The 24898-nt window shown below is 32.2% G+C and overlaps 1 long non-coding RNA gene across 1 annotated transcript; it reads right to left on the reverse strand.

The window, feature by feature from the left end:
• Positions 1-1933: 1933 nt before the first annotated feature.
• Positions 1934-7161, reverse strand: LOC134712226 (uncharacterized). Its single transcript, XR_010106266.1, has 3 exons — positions 7120-7161; positions 4902-4987; positions 1934-2119 (listed from the first exon to the last, which is right to left on the reverse strand). It is a non-coding gene; the product is annotated as an uncharacterized LOC134712226 (long non-coding RNA).
• Positions 7162-24898: the final 17737 nt, after the last annotated feature.

Consider the following 24898-nt stretch of genomic DNA (forward strand, 5'->3'; position numbering starts at 1 on the left):
AGATAACACAGGGTAACCCTAGTTTCAAAAAATAACTTGTGAAAAGTGAATTTTTAGCGTTTTTACCTATTTGAAATCTGTATTTTCCAACGTCTGCTTGGTTATCCTCTAAATCTTTCCCAAATATAAATAACGTATAGAACCCCTCTTTCAAGCTGTCTCCGTACCAGGAGTTGTTGCAGGACAACTTCGCTGTCCTATTTGGTTTTACTATGGTGCAACTTGATGTTACAGGCTCGTTAAATGTCCAGGATATAGTTATACTACCATTTGTTACTGTCGGTCCCAATTTAAAAGTTAGTTCTGGTTTTGTTATATCTCCTGGTAAAAAAGGATACATCATTGATTATTATGTGTCAAAACTATAAAGCATAATTATATAACATTATATTCACATATTTAAGTCTATTGTAACTACCTTAGATAGCTAGATCTAACCGTTATTGATGCCTATCAAATTTAATACAAAAACTGTTTGTTTTTGTAAACTGCAAATACAAGTAAGTACTCAAAATATGAAAAAATAAAAAATGTATACTTCAAAAGTTTTCTTCAGACATTATTTCTTAATCCTTAAAAAAGCTTTATCGTTAAGTTTTGACAAAGTAATTGATGTTGAAAAAAACATTACACAAACACAGAAATCCAAAAATACTGTTTTTGGTAATAAAAAATCCTTCCGTTAAAGTTTCATAAAATTCAATGAAGGGTTGACAAATATATTAATGTATAAAATCAAGATTGTTTCTTTATGCTAATTCAGAAAGCAATAAGCCACATTATTCGAAAAATACGGAAATTGAAAAAAGAAATATTTTCAAAATTGAACACTGAATATAGTCTTTTGATTAGAAAACTCTTCTGTCCAATACTCATTTAATTCCATTAAGGTTTGATAACGTTGTGGATGTGTGAATAACTTTAATCACATACTAGACATAATTGTTGACGTCTCCGACGCCAAAAATGTAGGATCGATATATATATATATGCATCGCTTCGACAAAAATATTGTAGGCTCGAAATGAATGATATATAGATAAGTAATTACTTATTCTAAAAGACCAAAATGTTTTGTTGCGAATTGGTGGTGATTCAACTTTACAATAGTCTGTCTTTCCCCTACCAGCACCTGAAAAGAATATAAATAAAGCTATCATCGATTGCAAAACCGTCATTAGTTTTCAAATAGTTCAGTAGTGTTTGTATATTTAAGTAGCAGCAATGTATTTTGATGTTCGAAGACAAGATATTTTCCGTCACATAATGGTTCAGGTAAGAGATAGAAAATAAAAGCAACATTAATGTCCTTGCTAAGTGCGTAGCGGAGAAATTGCAAATTACTAATTTTAAGACTTTAGTAAGAAACAACTGTGAATCGAACCCACAATTTCTCGAAATCGGGACGGGTACACTCTCAATTAAACACAGGGGACTGACAAAATTTTTCGTGTTGTCCAATTTTCTGTTTTCCTGTGCATTTTGTTGGACTATTGCTTGTCTTTTATTTAACTTCTGTGTAGTCCCTCGCATTTTTTAGTTATGGTTATCTATTGCAAATATTCATACTTAAGTTCGTTTCTGTGTGTGACATTTTAATGGTGTGTTTTTGTTGTGTCGTAGTTCTCTTATATTTGATATGTTTCCCTCAGTTTTAGTTTGCAAATCGGATTTGGCTTTTTTTCTATCGATTTATGAATTTCGAACAGCGGTATAATACTTTTGCCTTTATTTAATTTTTGTCTCAGAAAGTTCAAATAAGAGAAAACCATCAAAATAGCACAAACAGTAAAACAAAGGTCTTACTCCTGCTTTTTTTTTATAGTTGATGCATTTATCATGCAGCTTAACTGATATATTGACACTTTAAAGACTGTAGTTATATTTTTCAGCAAGAAAATAGTTATAGGTACAATATAATTCAAATACCTGGGTCTAAGTTCACGTAGTAATGGTTCTTTTCTTTGAAAACAAAGTTTGTCTGTACTGTAAGAGTCTTTCCAATGGCACCTTGTGGGAATTGAGCGTTTCTGTTCGTTGAAATGTCAATTTTGTGAACCACTGCATCAGTGTCGCGCTCTTTAAAGTATATAAATGTTGTTCTATTCGGTCGTTCAAACTAAAAAATGGTTCGAAATGGGTCAATGATATTAATAGAATAAAAATGGTTATTAGGTTTTTAATCTAATCGATGAAACAAAATTCTACACTACAAACTTTTAGTTGTCGTAAACATTTTACGTTTATTATGAATATTGCCTAAAATTCTAAATTTCAAGTGATATTTACTTCATATAAAGTCAATTCTACTATAAGATAGATTTTAAAGAAAATATGACGAAAAGAATAATCTTGATGCACTGCTAATTGGCAAACAAATAGACTTCCTGAAATCATATTCCAGCTAAAAGAATTGAATATTTGCTATACAACTGTTCATGCTATTGAGGTGTGCTGCATTTATGCATTTATAACATAATAATCTATTTTCAATTTTATTTTGTAATGGTTTTTTTCTCAAAAGAGATGGCTACAATATTTACAGATGATACAACTGGTTCATCTTTAATACGCCAACAGATCCATTACATAAATAAAGGCAACAGTAGTAAACCGATGTTCAAAACTCATAAATCGATAGACAAAAACAAATCCGGGTCATATACCAAAACCGAGGGAAACGCATTAAATACATGAAAATGACGACATAACATTAAAATGTAACACAAATAGAAACGAACTTATCATTAGAAAAAAATCCGAAACGAATATTTAATAACTTCAAAACTAAATACATGAATTTGGGATAGAAAAGTACCGTGACAAGTCTTATAATAATGTGAATTCACAATCAAATATAAGAGGAAACAAACGACACAAAAAAACAATGTTACACACACAAAAACGAACTATAATATAACAATGACCGTATTCCTGACTTGGAACAGGGCATTTAAAAAAATGGTGGTTTGAACCTGTTTTGCTTATGCCAAACCTCCCTCTTTCATGGCCATGTGAAATATAACATTAAAATGACAACACAACATTACAGGACTACAATACAAATAAATAGGAGAACACAATTGACAAAGAAACACACGAATAATAGCTAACAAATGGCAATAGGTTTAAAATTTAATACGCCAGAAGTACATTTTGTCAACACAAGATTTACTGGTGACGCCCAGATACAAAAGTTTGAAAGCCGAAACAAGTACAAAGTTGAATAGCATCGAGGACAAAAAGTTCAAAAAGTTGTGCCAAAAACGGCCAGGGTTTTCTATTTGGTACAAGATCATCCCTATTATTTAGAATCATTTATACTTTTGCAAACAGTAAATTTTACAAAATGACTACTAGTATATAAAAGATATACATGATAAAACTGAAGGATTAACTAATTACAGGAAACAACCAAAATACATTACATAACCCGATAAAATCCAACACAAAAAATAGTCACATCCGAATTAGTCAAAACCTCAACGTCAAGTGACGTCATATTTGAAATTGTAAAAAATGACAAAACAAATGACGTCACATTTGAATATGTAAAACAGAACATCAAAAATGAAAAATGGAACATCAACATAAACTATAAACAGAATCAGACATTATGAGGCGACAAAAAATGTTTCTTGCTGTAGATGCTTTACCAACCATGCAAAATAGGTCTAAGTAAAAATTTCATAATACGGAAAAGGATACCAATCGGTTGAACGCATATTATCTTGTCATGATATCGAAGACCGCATACACATTTTAACCAAGGGTTGAGAAATATGTATTTGTAAATCAATTCGTTATAGTGACCGTTTCATTTGCAAAGAGCGGAATTAATCACTTCGTCCACATAAAACTTAGTTTAATGCGTTTTGCGCAAACCATTGTTTATATAACGCATCAAAGGAGATCTGTGAAATCGGAATAAGGTATTTTATTACTGAGAACTGATATGTTAATGGGAATCGGTACTTGAATCGGTACATTCGGGGTGTCTTAGTTTGAATTGCTCAATTTCCAGATTTTCTTTTAAGATAGAACAGCTTTTCTTCTTGTTTTGGAAGTATCCCTCATTGAAAAGAGAAACACAAGGTACCTGAAATGGTTTGATGAGAGTTTCTATGGTGTATTTTTGTATAAAAGAGGGACACAAGATACCAGAGGGACAGTCAAACTGATAAATCGAAAATTAACTGACAACGGGATGGCTAAGAATTAAAAGGACAAACAGACAAACAGACAAGCAATAGTACAACTGACAAAAAATAGAAAACTAAACAATAAACAACACGAACCCCAACAAAAAACTAGGGGTGATCTCATGTGCTCAGGAAGGGTTATTCCATAATGGTCAACCAACTCATGATGGCGTCTGTAAAATTTACGAAGAGATGATTTCAACTTCACTTTTGATTTAATAATTTCATTGTCAGCAACAACCCTCTTTCGAGAAAATCATGATAGGAAATGCAAGCACGGGAATATCGTATCAATTGGGAGTTATATACACCGTTTGAAGGTGCTGTTGAAATGTTGCTACTTAGAAATGGAAAGTTCACAATTGGAAAGCTGAAATCATCTCTTTATAAATTATTGTATTTTTTCGCAAATCATAATTTAATTTCAAGCAGAGTGCACCTAGTCTTTTTCATTTTTAGCCATGGCGTTGTCAGTTTGTTTTAGATTTACGAGTTTGACTGTCCCTTTGGTGTCTTTCGTCCCTCTCTTCTTTTACTCGAGGCCTTAAACAAGATTTTTATTAATTATGTTTTAGGCTTTATCTGCTTGAATAACAACATATATGTCAAGCAAGTAGGATAACGCGCTCATAATATTAGGCAAGTTTCAGTGAACACAGGTTCGTTATGAACTACTATACTTAATAAATATGCAAGTACCTGTTTATCAAATTTGATTGTCCATTTGTTATGGTTTGGATATATATCACCAACAGGCTGTACATCAATTATATCTGGTGGAGACACTAAAAATAATTTGATAGTACTGTTGGATCGTATTAAATGCATGAAGATCAAAGAAGTGACTTATTATATTGATGCATAATATTATTTCAATGACTATGACTTGATGTTACTCTGTACAGCTCATTCAAGAAGGTGTTCATAATAAAGCAACAAAACAAAAACACGCTGATTGAATCAACAGATAATGTTAAAGATATAGCTTTATTTATATATACACTTCATATACAAAACGTAATGACTTTATACCTATCCACTGATTGTCAGTTTTGGTATTAGAGTCTCGTGTAGATATGAGTACTAATAGATTTTGCCCTTTATCTCTTTGAGTCGAACATTCGTGAAGGTTGTAAACTCTTTAAACACTTTTAAACACAGTTTTTGATTGCATCATAAAATATATTCCTCCGAAATCATTCATTGTTACAATAATCAAAGAACTATACATCATACACTGATACATTGTTTAAAAAAACATCACGGGTCCGTAGGTTACTTTTAATGTGGGAATTGTATATTCTCTATTTTCCAAGCGTCGTTAAGTTATATATGTAAACATGTACACAATTTTGAAATAAACAAAACAAAATGATATTCGTAAATTTTCATGACAAATGAAAACCTTGGTTAAAAACTTGATGCTTTATTCTTTGATAAATTCCACTTCGTTCGAGGGTACATAGGGTATATATATTGGTACTTCTCTATTTCTGTGGCTATTTAAAATGCAAACCTTTCTGAGCCCATTTTTGGAACAAGATTGAATCAACGTGTGGTTGCCTTAATTCCCGACCGACATGGAAAGGACAGGTGAGGTAGCTGAGTTGGTTGGCCAGTGTCTCAGAAAATGATTGGGTGAATTTAAGGGTAACAACGTTAAACAGCTCACTGGATTAATTAAATTTACAAATGTGTGTGTAAGGCATTCAAAGGGGATTTCCTTTAACAAAAAATGAAAAATTGTTTTTCAATATTTAGCGAAACATATTCTGACATTGAATTATCGGATATGTCCTATCTACGCTCGTACTTTACAATTCATAATTTAACTACTTAGTACCTCGATTAGATAAATCCGATAATCCCGATGGTACCAATGTAAGAATCAATATATCTCTGAGGTACGACTCAACGTAAGAGGCGTAAATGGTGATTTGAAGGATATATAAGTTTAGAGCGATGAATTCAATGCCCAATGTCTTTAAATATCATATGTAACAACTCTGTTTTTGGTCATTGGGTTACCTGGTACAACGACAAATCTTTTGGTCATATCCAATATATTATCATTTTCCAATGGTGATCAAGGTATTTCTTCCTTAATCGCAAATGACTCATTTTGGAGGTCCTATCGATTGTACATTTGTTTTCATCTTCTGTCAGTATGAAAAAGTTTCATTTGCCGTTATGAAAGCAACACTAATCCTAGTGTTTTTTGGGTGTTTTTTTTTGCAATTTGAATATAATCTTAGTTATTAAGGTAGATAAGGTGTTTTCCTCCATTTTTGACCCTATTGTCACTTTTTCTTAACTGAAAGCATACTATTAAAGCCATTTTTCATAAGTTATCTCAAAATTCTATGGTGTAGATAATGCTTTATTGCAGAAAATTGTGTTTTCCATGCATAATATATACAAAATTTGTCAATTTTGAACACCGTGTAGCGTGAAATAAGCCCGGTGACACATTCGTTTTATTCTTTGTTTTTAAAAGCATAATATAAACTACATTTTGGCAAGTTATTAAAATATTTTATGGATTATCATTTAGACACCCCATCTACCTTAAGTAACAAACTGATTCCTTTTTGTACATAACAAAATATAATTCGAGTTGTTGTGTTCCACTTTTGGAAGACATTTGAATTTGAACAGTATGTTCTGCGATAATAATGTTTAACAAACATTTCTTTCTTTCTTCACCGGATGCTTCAATACATTACGTAAATGATTCGAGATGAACGAGAATTCAGTCGTGATCATAACCAACGTCGCGTACATGTTTACACATGACATATGTTCTCATCTGTGCCATAACTATAATACATATGGAATAGTTTATGACTGATAATGCCAGGATAAATGTGACAAGAATCAGGGGAAAGGGTGAAGATTTTAAAATGTTTTGACTTACCTCCAACAAGCAGTGTAACACAAATCTTGTCAGAATTCGCCCTATAATTATATTTTTCTACAGTCAGATTTTGATTTTACTTTTTCTTTAAAAAAATCTCTTCAATATTTGAAAAAATGTCTAGGTGGTTCTCACCTTAAAATCTCGCCGATAGGAGCCTATGGCCTTTGCTAGTTTTGTGTGTTATTTTTGTTTAATTTTAGTTCATTTATATGTTGTGGAGGTTTGTATGATATCCATTTTCACTGAATTAGTACACTTTTTTGTTAAGAGGTCATCCGAAGACCTTTGGACTGTTTTGTTTTTGCTTTTTGGTTGGTTGGTTATCTCTTGGACAGATTCACCATTTCCATTCTCTATTTTATTGAATATCATTTATGATATGAGAAGTGGTACAATACAAAGTACAAAGTCAAATTTGATTTTAATTCTACTAGATAATAAATCGTGTAAGTGCGAGCATAATGATGTATATAAATTATATGATTTTAAGTTATGATTTGTTTACCTTGAGACAACATCTTATGTGCAATACTCTAATTTTTCTATATTTTCCAGTTTGTTTATATCGAAATTGAAAAAGAAACTTTTGTTTATATTTTATGATCGTTTTGTCATCTATTTTTGTTTGTTATAAAAGTCCTCGAAATGACCAATGTATAAGAATTCAAACGAGAAATATAATTAATGTACAAAAAAAAAATAAACGGAAAACATGTATGTAAAAAGTAAAATAAAAAAATACTGAACTCAGAGGAAAATCTAATGGGAAAGTCCATAATCACATGGCAAAATCAAATGACAAAACACATCAAAAACGAATGAACAAGAACTGTCATATAAACAGCAACAAATGACAACCGCTGAATTACATGATCCTGACTCAGAAAGTCAGATACTTACAGAATGTGGTGTGATTAAACATGTTAGTAGGATCCCAACACCCCCCTACGCTGGAACATTGGTTTAACAGTACGATATAATAACGAACTATAAAAATCGGTTGAAAAGGCTCAACTCATCCGATCGATACAAATAGACATGCATGTAACTAAAACACATAGACGTGGCCGGGTACTTGTGTTGTGTACATACCACCAACAAAAAACCATTCAGTACAGATTTGCCGGAACTCGCAGTAATTGACAGCTAGTTCAAAAGCCAAAAACAAATAAAATACAAAATTCATGCATCTAGGACATAGTACATCTAGAAAACTACATATCTTCCCATAAACTTATAAGTAAGTATACATGGATGCTATTTCAATAAAGGCAACAGTAGTATACCGCTGTTCAAAACTCGCAAATCTATGGACAAAAAACTAAATCGGGGTAACAAACTAAAACTGAGGGAAACGCATTAAATATAAGATGAGAACAACGACATACCATTAAAATGTAATACACACAAAAACGAAGCATTAAACAAAATCCGATGAGAATAACAAATATAACATCAAAACCAAATACATTAGTTTTGGAGAGAAAGTACCGTGACACGTCTTACAGTAATGTGAATATTCACTTAAATATAAGAGAAAACTAACAACACAACGAAAACACGACGTTAAAATGTTACACACACAGAAACGAACTCTGATATAACAATGGCAATTTTCCTGACTTGGTACAGGACATTTTGAAAGAAAAAAATGTTGGGTTGAACCTGGTTTTGTGGCATGCCAAACCTCGCACTTAAATGGCATTGTTAGATATAACATTAAAATGACAACATATTATCACAGGACTATAATACAAATAAAAAGGTGAACGTATTAGACAAAGAAACACATGAATAATAGATAACAAAAGGCATTGGATTTAAAATCTGATACGCCAAAAACGAGCCTCGTTCAGACCAGACGACTTAATACTTCAGTTTCATTATGTATATCTGTTTCATGTTCATTTGTTAAAATTTACTGTTTGCAATAGCATTAAGTGTTCTATATAATAAGGATGTTCTTATCCCGTGCATAAAAACAATGCCGTATTTGTCAAAACCTTTTCAACTTTTGATCTTCAGTGCTGTACAACTTTGTACCTTTTTCACGTTCGATCTTTTATATCTAGGCGTTATGTATTCAGGTTTAGTTTTCTGTAATTAGTTAATACTTCAGTTTCTTTGTGTATATCTCTTTCATATTCATTTGATAAAATTTACTGTTTGCAATAGCATGAATTGTTCTATATAATTAGAATGTTCTTATCCCGGGCATAAAAACAATGCCGTATTTGGCGAAACCTTTTCAACTTTTGATCTTCAGTGCTGTACAACTTTGTACTTTTTTTCACTTTCGATCTTTTATATCTGGGCGTCACTGGTGAGTCTTGTGTGGACAAGGCGCGTTTTTGGCGTATTGAATTTTAAACCTGATGCTTTTTGGTATCTATTAATCATGTTTTTCTTTGTCTAATATGTTCTCCTATTTATTTGTATTGTAGTATTGTAGTCCTGTAGTGTTGTGTTGTCATTTCGGTGTTATATTTAACTTTGCCATTAGAGTGCGAGGTTTGGCATGCCATAAAACCAGGTTCAACCCACCACTTTTATTCCCCTTTAAAAGTGTCCTGTACCAAGTAAGGAAGATGGTTATTGTTATATTATTGTTCGTTTCTCTGTGTGTTGCATTTTGATGTTGAGTCGTTTGTGCTTTCTCTTATTTTTGACATATTGAGATAAGACGTGGCAGGGTACTTGTCTATCCCAAATTCATGTATTTGGTTTTCATGTTATATTTGTTATTCTCGTGGTGTTTTGTCTGATGCTTGGTCCGTTTCTGTGTGTATTGCGTTTCGGTGTTGTTTCGTTGTTCTCCTCTTATATATAAAATGCGTTTTGCTCGGTTTTGCTTTGTTACCCCGATTTTGTTTTTTGTCCATAGATTTATGAGTTTTGAACAGCGGTATACTACTGTTGCCTTTATTTATCACCACCGGACCGGAATCTCTGCTGGTGGACAATCTGTCCCCGAGGATTCTACTAGTCCGGTAGCCTAACAGGACACAACAACACCGATTTTATCAGGTGTCCCCAGGATCATCTTAAATGATGTTATGGAAATGACACATGTGCAGTCTTCTGAATCCTCATTGTACTATAAAAATTCTGACAAGTTGAATATATTCGGCCGTGTACTGTTCAACTTTCAGATATTTTAGATTTCAATGACAGCCATCAATATTGCTCTATTTCCAAATGTAACCGTAAAAATTGTAAAACCTGTGATATTCTTATAACTGATACCCACTTTCAAAGTAATTTAACCACCAAAAATTACAATACACATAGCCATGAGGATTTGAATTGCACTGCCTCCATATTGTTTACGGTATTGAATGTACTCTTTGTGGGTTGATCTACGTCGGGCAAACTCGACAAAGACTCAATTTTAGGATGAATGATCATCGGTCTAATGTTAATGATCCTAATAACAACAAATTTCTCTATAAACATTTTAATCAGCCTGACCATTCTATTGTTTCAATGAAAGTCCGGATTATAGAGAAAATATATCATCCAACAAATGACCCCATATTGAGTACACCATATCGTTTACAAAGAGAAGACTTTTGGATTAGAGAGTTGGGAACAGCCATTCCCTATGGATGCAATGACAAAATTGATGGTGTGGGTATTTTATCTAGTCCCAGGTGTAGTACTGTCAATACATTAAAATTATTTAATACTTCTGCTCGACGAAATAGAAGTCATGGTCACAGAAAATATATACCACCTGCTGTACACACCGTAACACTTGATAGTCTATTAACGTCTGTTCAAAAACCTTTAGGAACTAAATTATACTCCATTTCATTGTCAAAACTTTCTTTACTATTTCAAGATGCCAAAAATACTTCCGTTACTGATTCTCGTTCTGTTTTGTATAGATTAGTTGCAATTGTCATGGACATTGCTAACCATAGACTATTTAAACCCGTATTGACTACATCCAATAGTGAGGAAAAGCGTTACTTTTTTTAAGGTAGAATTCGCCAATAAAGGTTTAGATGCTGTAAATATTGGCAATATTTTCCATCAAAAATCTGTACAAAAAACTATACCTGATTACTTCAAAAATAAAGCTACATCTGTTATTTCTTATACTTACACCAAGTCTATTGCATCAAAGATTTTCAACCACAAGAGAGTTTTAGAGGATTTTAACCTCAAAGATACAAAATCCAAGCCTCCGGATTGCTCATGTGCATCTTCTCAATACAATTATAGTCCAGCTGGTCATATTAATACTGGTGACCTTGGTATTGTTACCAATAAACAACTAAGAGAGTTGCTAGCCAAGGGACCAAAGTATAGAATCCCCCAGCCCATCAACTGGAAAAAGAATTTCAAGTTACTGATGGATGCAGTTGAGGACTATGCAAGAAAATGGATAAAGCGCGAACCAGACGAACCCGAACTGGACACTTTGTCTGAATGGATCTAAGCTATTCGATCATGCATTCAGAGGCGCATACAAAAACTAAGATGTAATATGAGTACAAGAGTTTCTAATCCTTTCAAGAATCCGGAGGTTGTGGATGCTTTATCCTCTTTGCATGACAAATATGTCGTTGTTCCGGCAGATAAAGCCTCCAATAATATTGTCTTCGTATGTAAAAAACATTATTTGCAATGTCTCACTACAGAGCTTGGAATTGATCAAACTACTGGTAATCCTACATATTCTTTAACATCATTTACCAAGGATGAAATTTTACAAAATCATAAATCTGTCCTTCTTTCTTTTGGTATCAACATCAAAGAAAACGAAGAAAACTTGCCCTCATTATACTGGATACCTAAATTACACAAAACTCCTTATAAAGAACGATACATAGCTGGGTCTTCAAAATGTTCGACTAAACATCTTTCTAAAGTATTGACTACTATTCTTTCTACAGTTAAAGATGGGCTTCAAAAATATTGTGAGGAGATATATTCTACCAGTGGTGTGAACCAGATGTGGATTCTCAAAAATTCGAAAGATCTACTGCTTAACCTTCGATCACAATCTTTGCAATTTTGCAGCAACATAAAAACTTTTGATTTTTCTACGCTATATACTACTATTCCCCCATGCTCAGTTGAAAGATCGACTTCACCATCTCATAAAACAGAGCTTTTTCTATAAAAATGGGAATCGTAGATACAAATTTCTTGTTTTGGGATACTATCATTCATATTTTGTGAAGAATCACACTGAATCTTCCAGAAAATATACTGAAGATGATATTATTAAAATGCTGGACTTTTTGATCGACAATATATTTGTTGAGTTTGGAGGATTTATATTTCAACAGACAGTCGGTATTCCAATGGGTACTAATTGTGCACCCCTGCTGGCTGATTTGTTTTTGTATACGTATGAAGCAGAATTTATTCAGAACCTAAAAAGAAAAAGCACCTTGCGAAATTCTTTAATTTTACTTTCCGATATATTGATGATGTTTTATAATTGAACAACCCATACTTCAGCCAATACTTACATCTCATATATCCCAGTGAACTTGAAATTAAGGATACTACTGATACTAGAAGGACTGCTTCATACCTTGATCTTTTCCTCAATATTGACGTAGATGGACGACTTCACACAAAAATCTATGATAAACGGGACGATTTCAACTTCCCAATTATCAATTTCCCATTTCTCAGCAGTAACATACCCTCTGCCCCTTCGTATGGTGTTTACATATCACAATTGATACGTTATTCACGTGCTTGTTCACACTATACGGACTTCATATACAGGAGTGTGCTCCTTACGCAGAAACTGCTCCAACAAAGTTATGAGGAGGACAGATTAAAATTGACACTCCGTAAATTTTATGGACACCATCACGAATTGGTGGATCCATATGATGTCTCTTTAACCAAACTAGCTAAGGACATTTTTACCACATGGTAGATTGTGGTTTGTCATTATGTCGTCTAATCTTTTAATTACCAAACGTGACTTATTCCCGATTATGACTGTTTTGCTGAATGTGAATTCGCATTACTATAAGACGTGTTTCTGTACTTGTTTATCCCAAATTCATGTATTTAGTTTACATGTTTAATGTTATATTTATAATTTTCATCAGATTTTGTCAAATGTGTTGACGTCTTCTTATTATATATTTAGGTGTGACGGATAGAAAAATTAATCACCTCCTCTTTATTAATTATATTAAATTTTGTACGATTATTTACGTTTGAAGTTGGATTCATAACAAACTGGACATATATATATTACAGTTAATTGCTATTAATAAGTATTGCAATATGCATTTTGTTTAAATGTATTATCAGTATTTAGTTCTAAATCAATCCTAATTCTATCTCATTTTTGAATGATAGTTTTTCATATGTGACGTCATGCTGTTTCTAAATTTCATAAATTCTAATGTGGCATAACGTTTTTGCCTTTTCGCCATCGTATGTGACGTCACATTTTTTTTAATTACGTTGACGCCTGGACTGATTCGGATGTGTGTCTATTTTGTGATAAACTCAGGTTTAGTTTTCTGTAATTAGTTAATACTTCAGTTTCATTATGTATATCTGTTTCATATTCATTTGTTAAAATGTACTGTTTGCAATAGCATTAAGTGTTCTATATAATAAGGATGTTCTTATCCCGTGCATAAAAACAATGCCGTATTTGTCAAAACCTTTTCAACTTTTGATCTTCAGTGCTTTACAACTTTGTACCTTTTTCACGTTCGATCTTTTATATCTAGGCGTTATGTATTCAGGTTTAGTTTTCTGTAATTAGTTAATACTTCAGTTTCTTTGTGTATATCTCTTTCATATTCATTTGAAAAAAATTACTGTTTGCAATAGCATGAATTGTTCTATATAATAAGAATGTTCTTATCCCGGGCATAAAAACAATGCCGTATTTGGCGAAACCTTTTCAACTTTTGATCTTCAGTGCTGTACAACTTTGTACTTTTTTCACTTTCGATCTTTTATATCTGGGCGTCACTGGTGAGTCTTCTGTGGACAAGGCGCGTTTTTTGGCGTATTGAATTTTAAATCTGATGCTTTTTGATATCTATTAATCATGTTTTTCTTTGTCTAATATGTTCTCCTATCTATTTGTATTGTAGTATTGTAGTCCTGTAGTGTTGTGTTGTCATTTCGGTGTTATATTTAACTTTGCCATTAGAGTGCGAGGTTTGGCATGCCATAAAACCAGGTTCAACCCACCACTTTTATTCCCCTTTAAAAGTGTCCTGTACCAAGTCAGGAAGATGGTTATTGTTATATTATTGTTCGTTTCTCTGTGTGTTGCATTTTGATGTTGAGTCGTTTGTGTTTTCTCTTATTTTTGACATATTGAGATAAGACGTGGCACGGTACTTGTCTATCCCAAATTCATGTATTTGGTTTTCATGTTATATTTGTTATTCTCGTGGTGTTTTGTCTGATGCTTGGTCCGTTTCTGTGTGTGTCGCGTTTCGGTGTTGTTTCGTTGTTCTCCTCTTATATTTAATGCGTTTCGCTCGGTTTTGGTTTGTTACCCCGATTTTGTTTTTTGTCCATGGATTTATGAGTTTTGAACAGCGGTATACTACTGTTGCCTTTATTTACCAGTGACGCCCAGATATAAAAGTTTGAAAGTAAAAAAAAGTTCAAAGTTGTACAGCGCTGAGGATCAAAAGTTGAAAAAGGTTGTGCGAAATACGGTTAAGGTTTTTTTGCTTGGGATAAGAACATTCTTATTATTTAGAATAATTTATGCTATTGCAAACAGTAAATTTTATCAAATGAATATAAAAGATATACATGATAAAATTGAAGTATTTACTAATTACAGAAAACTAAACCCGGATACATAATACAAAAATCAACACAGAAAATAGACACAAAATATACTATATAAATCTGATGTACAGTAGTTGTCATATGTTTATGTAATTTATACGTGTTTCTCGTTTGTCTTTTTTAATATAGATTAGACCGTTGGTTTTCCCATTTGAATTGTTTTACACTAGTAATTTTGGAACCCTTTATAGCTTGTTGTTCGGTGTGAGCCAAGGCTCCGTGTTGAAGTACATTGACCTATAATGGTTTACTTTTTTAAATTGTTATTTAGATGGGGAGTTGTCTCATTGGCACTCACACCACATCTTCCTATATGAAGAATAGCATCTAAAAAAATAAATACAAATCCATTGATGGAACTTACCTGTTGCTATCTAACGAGGTATAACAAAATATATTAGGTCCAGCCTGCCCAATAACTGGTGTCCAGGATATGTTGACATACCATTCCCTTTTGGCATACACATCTAGTCCAGATTTAATCATACCTTGCGGTGAAGACGTTTGAATCTCTTTGATACTGTTTAAGTGACAAAAAAGTTATTGTTAATGTTATTGTTTATTTTTGGAGACTTTAAATACGTTTAACGAATGAAAAAAAATGTCATAATACATACTTGGTACAGGCATTTTCCATTTAGCATTGAATTTACATTACATCTACACTGTTCTTACATCTAATTAACGTGAAATCAATGAAGAACTTAGTAAAATGATATTTTCATATCGCATTTAAATAAAATAAAAAATGATATAGTATAGAATGATTGACGAATGGATAGCTTTTTCAATTCCAATTACTATAATAATGTCATAATCAAGACGAGAACATGTTATATAAAGATGAATATAACGCTTGGTGTGTTCTATTTCGAAACGCTTAGACGGATTTTAAACGCGTTAATTCACAACAGTACAAATAAAGACATTTCCATTCTTTCTTGATACCTTTTATCAAGACAAACCCTATGCAATTATTTCTAAATAGAATATATTAGTGCCAGTAATAAGCTGTTCTCTTTAAGTGCATACGATACAGTTTTAATCCCGTATTTAAATTTTGATAAAAATCTCCATATAGGCTATTAATTTTGTTCACCTGAATAAATCAAATATGTAATAAAAAATATACCGTCATGTGCTACGTTTTAAGAAAAATTAGATCGAAATTTCAGATATTTACTCAAAATTAGGATTTGTGGATGTATTTTTCCTTTTGTCAGAAATTCATAACTTATTTGTTTTAAAAGATAAACACAAGCTGTTTTTTGTTAAATTATTTGTAATTTCTGTTTCATATAAATGGCCTATAAATTTATGCATTTTATTTTCACAAACAACTCATATACATCAAATGTTCATGAATATAGAAAAAAACATAATTTGTTGCTGTACATTTATCAAATTTTAAAAATTGCACTATTTACGTTTCATGTAAATTGTTACAAATAATATTCATACTTAATCAAACCAAATGTCATTTTTTTTAAAAAGGGGGGTCCATGATCTCGTTTTTAATTATTTTATTACGTTTGAATGATAAAAAGCAGTCGAAAATGCATCTTTTCCCGATATGTCACAGTTTGACGTCGCGAAAATAACCTTTTAAGTTAGCAAAGTCAATTACCTCCCCTGTAACTGTATCGTATGCCCTTAAACTCGATATGGATACCAGTGAGGATGTTGATTATTCAATACATTCTTTTGTACTAGTCAGAAGGAATATTTGTGAGCCTTAAACGCAATCAGGAATGATCGAATGCATAATAGAATTCAAAATTGACGTACCTGATTGTTTGGCTACTACTCCTACTAACAATTTGATCAAAGTATGTAGTATTAAATGGTATTCCAATGCAAGAACCATCCACACGCGTTGGTTCAACAAAAGTTGGTTTACTTGCACACGTTGTATTTGAACTGAAAACCACGACTAAGAATTGTAATGGGACACTACTCAGTGCTTCAATAGATTCGGTTGAATTAAAATCTTCTATTTGTACTGCAACACCATACCAACCAACCCTTTTTGCTGAATATGATATAGTACATTCTCTCTAAAATACAACATGAATGGCTAAGATTTAACTTTGTATTAAGTTCACAATCGTTCTCTATGAAATGTGTACACAAATGACTCAATGACTCAATTCTAAATTGTTGTTAACCCTGTAAGCAAATTCAATAAAAAAAAAATCAAATAATTATACATGTATAAACTGTCTAATAAGGGGATATTGTATTCAATATTTCCTTGAAAAACGAACACTTTACTCTAATGATAATCAACGAAAAGGAAATCCTAGAAAGTCATTGGTGTGTTTTAATTTCTTTGAACTTTAACCAGGGATGAAGTATTGCTAATTGTTTCCCTTTGTATAATATCTAATAACATAAGTGGTTCCTGCAACTACAGCAATATTGCTAGGTCTGCCGAAAGCAGAACGAGACTTTTATATATCAAGTTTTCAATTGATCTGCATTCAAAACCAAGCTCCAGAATAAAACCATATTTAAATATGTGTATATCTATTTATTTATTAAGAAACCACCTTTTTACAACAATGGCACTTGCAGGTAGGGCATATACAAATGCGTCGGAGAGCACATACATTGTCTCTAATCAAGGGTGGTATTTAATCAGATGTGAGATGAGAATACTTCAATATGTTACAGATCTGATGCGCTGTTTAAAATTTGCCTTCCACCGGAATGCTTAAACCCCAACATTTAAAACCAGTACAACTAAACTAGTTAGCAATGCAGTTGAAAGACTAATTGAGTTTTACATTAGAAATATATTTCAAAACATAAAACAAAATATATCAGTAAAAAACAAATCCCAACTTCCATATTATTTAAATATGTCTAAATTTATTATTTAAGTTCTTCATATTTCAGTTGGTTTTTTTTCTGGTCGATTTTTAATTATAGATTTTATAATTTAAAGTATCACTTTAAATTAGTACATAAATGGTCAATGAAATGAGTATTATACCTCATACATGGTTGCACCACTGAAGGAATAACAAATATCTCCACATTCGTCTCGATCGTGAATTGCCCATCTACATCTTACGTCGTCTTTGTCAGGATCGCTCACTACATAAATATAAGTTTAAGTGTTAATTCAATTCTTTATTTACACTCAGACACAAAATATGTGTTACATGAGGACAAATTACAAATCAAATACAACAAATGACAGAATAGACAGGTAACTATCAACAAAAGTGTAATTTCTACAGATAATAAAACTTGTAAGATACATGCATCTTTCTAAATGAAGGTAGATAGCTTCTTGATAAATATAGCTAGATTATACAATAACTGACAGTGACATAATGACAGCATATTTTGCATTTTCAGTACAGATGGGTATTTTGTATAATATATCGGTATATATTTCTTCCGAAGTTCAGTTATAGTACTATTATTACATACATATAAATAATGGTATTCATCACCAATACATGATTCATTACATAAGGTACATATACGATCTGTCCTAGCGATGTTGTACCATCTGCCAGTTTCCATAGGAATTTTTAGGTTACATGTTCTCAATTTTGAAATCCAGATTCTTTTATCCTCTGGAAGACGTAATAGATAATTTTCCAGACCAAATTCAGATTTAAATAACTTATAATATTCGCCACGAGACGAGTTATAGATATTACTAAACCACTTTTGAAGAAACTGATCCTGAAGAATCTGTTTTATAACGGGTTTGATAGTTGAATAATCAATGTATTGATTGAAAAACATATAACCTAATCCTGAGTTGTCAAATATAGATTTTAAAAATGACACCCATTTAAATTCACAAATACCATCAGCATGTAGTTTGAAAATAAGCTTATACATAGAACTACTCAGTTTGTTTTCATTTTTAGCCATTCTGCTCCAAAACGATAACATTCTTAATTTTACTTTAATTTCAAGTGGAAACCTTCCTAATTCTCCATATACCATGAAATTTGGAGTACTTGATCTCACATTTAAAATTCTCTTGCAAAATTGTAGATGAACTTTTTCAATTATATCAATTTTTTCAAATCTAAAAATCTATTATGACTATTGAATGATATAGTATGAATTTAAGATCAAAGCTCTGTCACGTTATCAAAGAAATGTATGAAAAGTTTGAAACAATCGAAAGGTGATGAAGAAATAGGGGTTTTTTTTTGGGGGGGGGGGGGGGGGGTTTGGGAGGGGGGCTTTTGTCTGTGTAATTAATTTGTCTCAAATAGAATATAAAAGCTGCTAAAATAATTCCGTACCAAAACTGTAAGCTAAGACATTGTATGTGCCTTTTCAGCCTATAAGCTCGCTGTATTTGGTGGTTGTTGCCTGTTAAGGTGCATTCACACGATACGATTTTCCATTCGATTTTCATTCGATTTTTACCTGTGCACCTGCTTTCGACTAAAATCGTACCGTGTGAACACTAAAATCTGAAGTCGAAAGTCAAGTCGAAACGTCGTTTTGAAATCGAAACGTACGCTATTTCCATTCGACGTTTTGACTGGAATCGGATCGTGAGAACACCAAATCGACTAAATTTATCAGTCGATTGAAAAATTCAAGCTTATAAGTTTAATCGACAATATTCCTATTTTCGCATCATTCTAAACGTTTTTAATTCGTAAAGAAAACATAGCCATTTTTTGTTCATAAACCTGGCAACCGTTTTACAAAGTCTACGTGTCATTAGATCCATTAGCTGCGGAACCGTAGCTCTTAGGTCCTTTTGCTATTTTTGACTATTTGTGGACCATAGATCCGCAAAAATTCAAAAAATAGCAAAAGGATCTAAGAGCTACGATTCCGCAGCTATAGATCCATAGTGACAACCATCGTTAATAAATCTTAGGTTTTACAGCCGTTTAACAAAGCCGTCGTAATTAATGATCGTGAATAATAGGTAAATCCTGGCATAACTTACTATAACTGCTATATTATCGTGTACTTGGCTGGGGGACTATGGTTAGACCAAGTTACTAAAAGGGGTAGTCCAAATAATTATGACGTCTTGAAAGGCTATTATAATTTTTTTTCTTTGACGCCTTGGTCATAATTATTTGGACTATAAAGGGGATGTGGTTTTTATAAATGATAAGAACTGGCGGACTTACATGGCGTTAATAGGGCGACAAGTGTTAGTAAATGCAATACATTAATTCGCACTCCCAAAGTCCAAAAGGGGCATTGGATGAATTTGCTTGTTCAAGAATTACATAAAAATAAGGAAGATTAAGGAAGTGTTTCATACACAGGCGCTTGCATGTTTCTATCCATGGGAAGACCCACTATCAACATATCTCCAAAGGATGACGAGGGGCCAGCATTTGTTTGTCGTGAGCAGTTCCGTGCATTGAATGTGCAAGCCGTATATGATGCAAATATTAGGTATTAATTCACTTTTAACTCAACTTATTTACTTCCCGGCTTTCTTCTAGACTAGACAATGTTCTAAATTAGGCTTTCTATCACGTCCGCGTTCTGATATCTATTTATAAATATTTCACTTCAGGCACAGTGGTAATCGACAAAGCGTTTAAAAGAGGATGTTATATTCACAAATAAAAGAGCTCATAATGAATTGATTAATAAAATGTATTATCATTAAATTTGTTTACAAATAATTATTCACCAAAATAAAATACATAGTTACAATAGTATAAATTGCACCTATTTTGAAAAAAAAATCACTTACGTTTTTTTTATTATTTCGACAAAAGTTTCCTTTCTGTGTTTATTTTGTAGAGGTATCATTGTTAACACCAATTTAATTTTGAATTTTGAAAAAAATGTCGATTTTGTGTTACTTTGTTTACTATTTATCGACAATAAATAAAACTTTGATTTTGAATCCATATTGAATCAAAGAAAAATTGGTCTGAACAGACCTCCAAACGATCCAGGATTCCGTAATGAGGAGTACCCAAATTGCAACGGCCATACTTAAATCCGGTTATTAAAAATTGAATAACAGATGTTTTGTTCCATTTCTCTAAATATAAAGGTTATAGAATACATTGATAGAACGTCGCTAGCCGAAGTATTTTCTTTGATATAAGCATACACTAGAAGATGCCTGCGAAATTGCGGTACAATTTAGCAAGTGTTGAAACAAAAAGGGGGACACAGTAAGAATTTGGATACGGTTAATGCATTTAGTTCTAACTTTTAAAAGAGATGAATATTAGGAACATTATGCAAAAGACCCCATAAATTTCGGTTTGAAAATAAGAATATTAAATACCATTTAGAAAAGTGTGGCTAAGTGTGATTTTCAGTAGTTTTTTACCCTTTAAACTCAAAAACCGTATGCATTGACTTTACCAAAAGGGATCAAAATGAATAAAACTATGGAAAATAATCTATCTATCTTAATCGAATGAAAAATAAAATCTATACCACTTCCAGTGGCGGATCCAGAAATTTTCATAAAAGGGGGTCCATTGACTGCCCAAGAGGGGCCCCAGTTATGCTTCAGTGATTCCCTATTTAATCAACCTTTTTTTTCCACAAAAAGGGGTGTGTGTGATCCCCTGCCTCTGGCTTCATCAGGAATCAACCCCTGTTGTATCTCAGAAATCATTGATGATAATTCAAATCATAAAAATAGGTCAAACTTTCTTACCTCTTGAAATAGTCGTGTCATCTAAAAAAAATTATAAACTTCTGAATTTCGAGGTAAGAATCAATTAGTTCTGGGAATGTATGAACTGGGAGTATAGCTTATAGGATCATATTAATACTGAAAATTCGAATGGGCATTTTAAAGGAAATCAAATCATGATAGCTATTCCTTGTCCGATAATGTTATGACGTGTAGCGACCTTGAATCTTGGCAATTTTTTTAAGGAATTGAAAAGTCTCATATCCTTTAATTTATTCTAAATTTTCCAATTTATGGTACTGCACAAGCTGGACTATATCAAAGTTTCGAAGACCTTTAGCATTATTTTATAAAAAGGTATTATTTTCCTATATTCATGCCACCCCTAAACCCAACTTTAGTTCGCACATGAATAAAGTTCTTTATTTTCCAATTAATATATTTTGAAATAAGTTTGAAAAAAAATAAAAAAATAATTATAAATACTTGAGAACATTATAAATAAGAATATGTGGTATAAGTGCCATTGAGAGAACTCCGCATCCAAGTCTCAGCGAATTTAAGCTAACAATTATAGGTCTAAGTACGACCTTCAACACGGAGCCTTCTTTTGATTAGCTGACCAAAAACAGGTAAATATAAAGGGTCCCAAAATGACCAGTGTACAAATTTTCAAACAGTAAAACCAACGATCTAATCTATTTACAAAACGGGAAACAAACCAGATGTTCCACAGGACGCAGCTTTATACGACCGCAGAGATCAAACCCTGAACAGTTGGGAAAGTATGGACACAACATTCAAGCTTGATACAGCTCTGAATTTGGATTGTGATTAAACATGTTGACACAAATTAGGTGTCTGACACAGAATGAATGTGGTCTAAAAAAAACTTTAAAAACAAATAAATTGGACATTTTCTTATTATGGTCCAATATCCAAAATCTAAATGCATGGTTAGATTCAGCATATCAAATAACCCCAAGAATACGTTTATGATGAAATTAAATACAGTTCAATTTTGGACCCTTTAGAACTTAATGTTGACCAACTGGGCCCGTAATCGAAAATATAAGTACATGTTTAGATTCGGGATATCAAAGTACCCCAAGAATTCATTTTTTGTTAAAATCAAACTTAAGTTTGATTTTGGACCCTTTGAACCTTAATGTGGACTTATTTGAAAACGGGACCAAAAACTCAGAATCTAAATACACGATTAGATTCAGCATATTAGATAACCCAATAATTAAATAATTTGATGAAATCAAACATATGATGATAGTTTAATTTTGGACCCTTTGGCCCCTAATTCCCAAACTGTTGGGATCAAAACTCCGAGAATCAATCACAACCTTCCCTTTGTGGTACTAAAACTTGAGTTTAAATTTCATAGACTTATATTTACTTATACTGAAGTTATTGTGCGAACACAAAGAAAAATGCTTATTTGTGCCCCTTTTTTGTCCCTTATGCACAAACCGTTGGGACAAAAAAAAAAACTCAATCCAAACCTTCTTTTAGTGGTAATTAAATTTGTGTTAAAATTTTATCGATTTCTGTTAACTTAAACTTAAGTTATTATCCGGAAACCATCTATCTTCGGACGACGCCGACGACGTGATACCAATATACGACCAAAAAAATATTTTTGCGGTCATATAAAAACATTTATGAAACTCACAAACGACACCCATTTAACAGCAGGCCTTGGGACAGATGCATCATGATAATATAGCAAGTATGAATGTTTTAAAAGGCGTCAACCCCCTTACCTAAAAAGTAGTATGTATATTATTTATGACATTACAACACGAAAAGACGCACTATAAAATATTAGTTAAATATACGGCTTAGTCCTACCAAAAAAGACGTGAATTACACAAAAAACATGTGCCTATTAAACAAAGACGTACATGCAGTAATAAATTAAGACACACGAAGCAACTGTTATCTGTTTTAGAGTTCTATTCTTTAAACGTATCGAGTTCTCTTTTTAATCTATTATTTTAAATACAAGTTTCATATTTTGAATATTGAAATCGGGTTAAAATGTTTTACTAGCATTAATATTGATGTAAAAATATCCGTTACTTTTTTTTCTAGATCTGAGAATAAATTCAACTCTGTAATACACTAATATACTAGTAATCGAAAAATTAAGAGTGTCACATGGCGTCTCTATATGTCGTCTGCATTACAATGTATGTTATTGTTCTGTTATTTATATATTCGCCATGATCCGCAATAAATTTTTAAATGTTATTTTGGCATGCCATACTTGATAGAAGTGCGGACGTGAAAGAAAGCACTCTTCACCAAAACTTCAACGGATATTACATTCCACGGATATTACATTTCGAGTATTCCGTCTTTTATAAAACATAATACGTGTATCTGAAGAGAGAAGTTGTATTAGAATTAAATTTTAATTTAACACCGATATCAATATGTTGGGTGTAGAATCTATTTTCAAAACTGTGTTTATTTAGAAAACAGGGATTTCTGCATTTTTCACCATGGTTTCAAGTCTGATAACATAGTTTTTAGTATTTTAAAAATGACCATAATTGATATATAAACAAAAATTATTCAAGGAAACCTTATAACTTACACTACACTCTTTATTGTGCTAAATATTTCGCCATGCTTGGGTCTTTTATCACTTATTAGTCTTAACGGAAATTACAGGTTTGCGAAAAAACGTTTATTACGGCCAGTACGATCACTATGGTAGTCTCAATGAAGATGGTAGTGCAATATGCATTAAAGATAATAATATTAAAGAAATATAAAATATCCGATAAAGTAGTAAAAGCTACAGGTGGATATACATAAAAAAAACTGGCTAGACGAAACAAATATTTTGGAGAATTTAGGAATAGTCCTTGGAAACTCATTATCAAATCACCATTCAATAAATAACTCAATGATATTTGTTTAAACTTTAATAATACTTGCGTATAAAGATAATTTCGGAAGTTGCTGCGTTTAGAAATATAAAAAAAGCACTTGTTCAAATCTGATGAAAATCGAATGGAAAATCGTATCGTGTGAACAGAACGCTGTACTGTGCGACGGTGTCAAGTCGAATGGAAAATCGAACGGAAAATCGTATCGTGTGAATGCACCTTTATGGTCGTTTCGCTCGTTTGAGAATACATTAGCACTTTGTTTTTCTCAATTAACTTTTTGAATTTTGCATACTGGATCAAGCATAGCTTACTATTGCTTAGTTTTGCTCATTGTTGTAGATTAATTTAGACAACAGTAGTTTTCCAATGTCAAAGATCATAAATTCATGAAGACGATAAAAATAAAAGGTAACAA

This window comes from Mytilus trossulus, chromosome 3, assembly GCF_036588685.1.
Source record: "Mytilus trossulus isolate FHL-02 chromosome 3, PNRI_Mtr1.1.1.hap1, whole genome shotgun sequence".
NCBI classification, from domain to species: Eukaryota; Metazoa; Mollusca; class Bivalvia; order Mytilida; family Mytilidae; genus Mytilus; species Mytilus trossulus.